We start from the raw sequence: 3,632 nt of genomic DNA on the forward strand, positions 1-3,632 counted from the left end.
CTCCTCCTCCTCCTCCTCCTCCTCCTCCTCCTCCTCCTCCTCCTCCTTCTTCTTCTCTCTCTCTCTCTCTCTCTCTCTCTCTCTCGGCTAATCCTTGGGTTTCCATTCAGGGAAAGCACTGTGGGAAGCTCAGAAATAGGATTTATATTCTCTGTCTAAGTCAGGGCTCGGAGCATGGATTTATAGAGTGGAAAATGCAGAGGGGCTTCTGTGATTGGCCTGGAACCACGGCTGCTGCTGGCCCTTTAAGGCTCAGGCTACTGCAGTAGATTGGGCAGTGGGTCATGAGGGTGATAGTTAAAGGCTGACTGTAGTTCCTCACAGCAGGATCCTGAAAACTCATCTCCTCACTGGGAAGGAGGCTCTTGTCTGGGAGTTTCCCAACCCTCTCCTCAGCATTACTGTTTGGAATTATGTGATGTCATGAACAGATTTCCCACAAGAGGGATTGGGGAGTGTTTGACTTTCTGATGATAGACGGGACCATTGTTGCTTTGAGAGTGCTGAGTGCACCTTGTGGTTGTTGTAGTTCCCTTTGATCAAAGACTTTAGCTTCAGCATAAACTTTGAGGTCTCCATCTAAATCCAGTGGCCATTTCCAATAATACTTGTCTCCATCTGAACAAACATGGCACTGTTTTCTGGATGCCAGAACTGACCAGTCCCCACCACCATTCCAAACAAATCAGAAGACATTTAGGGTCGAAAAGATTGTCTCCCAGCTGCCCTGTAGTTTGCTACTGGATCGTGACATGCCCCCCCCCCCCCCACTGTCTCCGTGTAGTTTGGAAATACTCCCTTAGGAAGAATTCACTGCTACCAGTTTCTGTGGCTTCTAACAAACCAGGTCTCTGGGTTCAAGAGGTTATCATAGAAAATAACACTTTTCCTCTACCTGCCAGTAAGTGTTGGGGACTGAGCAGGGCACAGAATGCCTACGGGGGCTACTTCAGTTGCTGGGCCAGTGACTTGGGGCTCATTCACACTGCTGTTTACTGGTCTCGCCACCCTGTTTCAGCATCACTCACGCACCCAGGAAGGCATCTGCTCATCTCCATTCTGGGAAGGTTCCTGGTTACCTGAGGGTAGAGAAGGAATGGATTTCCTTCTGGTCAGGAGCTCATCTCCACGGCAGAGCAGGCACTAGGGAGGTGAGCATGCAGCCCCTTGCTTCTGACCTCTCAGCAGGGCTTCTCTCTGAAGAACAGGACTCCCAGCTTCTTTTATTACAGTTGCCTTGCAAAGAAAAGGAAGAGTGGACCATGGAGAAAAGAAAGGGCAGAAGTCAGACTGTTCTTATCCAAAAGATGATCAACTCTGGTAGATTTTTAAAACTTTCTTTCTCTCCTTAAAGTATAGGTTACTAACTGTAATGTTACTTGTTTTCTAAGCATATATATGAGATTTTTAATGTAGTTAGAAGTCTCTGTTGTCTAATGGGCACAGCATGTCCTTCTGGTGTATACTCAAATTCAGCAGGCTCTGTCGATGCTTGTAGACAGTTTCCTGGACCAGAACTAAATCTAATTTCAGGGAAATGAAGATCCAAGGTCACGTTTAAACTGAATCACTGATGTCACTGCTGTTAGGAAGGATCCGTGTCTGTGACGAGAGGTGTGACACCTGAGGGAGGGTGACATTGTGCGGTACACTAAACCCTGCGATGACTTGTGTTTTAACTCAAACAAAACTGGTTTAAAAAGTCTTTGCTTTGCAAATATCAAATGTTAGCCTGAGCCAAACTGGACTGCTCCTTCATCAGAGGCCCCCATAAGGAGGCCTCCTTAGGAAGCCAGGGGAAGTAAGGTTGGAGTTTGGGCACTTGCGCCTCTACCTGTCGCTGTTGGGACCCCTCTTACTGTAAGGCCCATGATCAGATCAGACTTCGAGCATTTGGGGCTTTATGTTCTGTTTCCAGACAAGGTCACTTCTGCTTCGAAGCTCTGAAAGAGAAAGGGTTTCATGGCAAGACATGGGAGTTTTGTGGTTGCCATCGTAGCAGGAAAGTTAAGACAACTAACCTTTAAGGAAACTATTTTTAACGTTTTTTTTTTAATTTTTCAAAACACTCCTTTAAACAAAACACCTACAAGGAAAACATATAAATTACAGAAAAGTGAGTGCTGGTTAAAACGAATTAGCCTCCCCCTTTATCTTTATCCTCCTTCCTCCCAAGCAAATAGAGCCTCATAACTGTCCCCGCCAGTGCTCAGGCCTTGCCTGCGTCTGGGAGACTACCCTGGGAGTCAGCCAGCTCTCAGTCCCAGACTCTGCAGGAACCAGGCAGTCCTGCACAAGGTCAGGCAGGAGCACAGGCCAGACTGCTGCTGAGCGGGCCCCTGATCTCCATCCGAAAATGAGAAGCTTGGTGAGGTTAGAGCTGAAGGTTCCTCAGCTGAGAAACTATTTTTTTTTCCCTTCAGCTGTGTGGAATTTATATACCTATTAATTCTTCAAATTTTTTTTATCATGTTTAGATGAAGGAATGAATGGTTGTGAAAGGTGTTTGGGGTCTAAAATCATGATATTTCCTGGCACATATTTCAAAGCATAGACCTTGTTACCTGCTGCTTCTTGTCTAATTTACAGGGATATTTAATTTTGTAAGGTATTTGTATATTTATACAGCTGTAATGAATTGCATATTGGACTGAAAGGGGAAGGTCCTGCCCTGTGTGGCTCCTGCTGGGACTCTTGCATTTTCCTCGTGGGTACTGTGCTTTCGCTCTTTGGAACAATACCAGGGCTGTGTGGTTTGTTTAGCGTGGGTCCATCACTTTTCATTTGGGTTCCTTTTGGAAAATGTAATCTTTAACTTGCTCCATGAGAAGAAAGGAATAATTCTGTTGCTGCTCTTGGAAGATCTGCTGAATGCATTTGAGTGAAACTCTGGCGCTGTGTACTGCAGCCATCCACCGTGACCTGTGAACCACCGAGAGTGAGTACGTCCACAACCATGGAGCAAGTCAGAGATCGTCAGCTGAGAGATTTATTGTTACTGTTCAAAAGGCCATTTATGAAGTAGATATTTGAGCTCTAAAAAAAAAATCTTAAGAGAACCCCTAATTACTTAAAAAAAGAAATTTAAGAAATTTCTTTCTTAAGAAAGAAATTAAGAGTTGATACAGAACTGGTGATAAAACCTCACAGCCAGAAGTTAGGGGCGTTGCTTAGTGGTAGAGCACTTGGCAATGATATGTGATGCCTTTGGTTCAATCCCGGGACTGCAGGTCAGACAGGAAGCCTCACGGTAGACAGCTGCTCGGACAGAAAGGCCAGGCACAGGTTGGTCTTGTGCCAAATCCTGGATGTTACATGTTGTCATGTCTTTAATTGATTCTTTTCATGCTGTGTATTCTGGCATCAGTTCACCTAAGGGATCCACCAGCCTCCTCATGTTTAAGCATTGTCGTAGACTGTGTGGCTCTAACATCCTTGTCTGTTGAGAGTGGAGTCTCTTGTCATCATCCCCATGCTATAACAGAATCCATGAAGCATAAGTGGCCTTTTTGAACCAAGACTTTGCAAACTGATCTCTCCCCAGGGAAGGAGTTGAGCACAAGCAACAATGTACATTATTAATTTTGGATTTCATTTTCATGTTTTATTTTGTAAATATCTAATGTTTGGAG

Source organism: Grammomys surdaster, unplaced genomic scaffold (assembly GCF_004785775.1).
Source record: "Grammomys surdaster isolate TR1022 unplaced genomic scaffold, NIH_TR_1.0 126185, whole genome shotgun sequence".
Lineage (NCBI taxonomy): Eukaryota > Metazoa > Chordata > Mammalia > Rodentia > Muridae > Grammomys > Grammomys surdaster.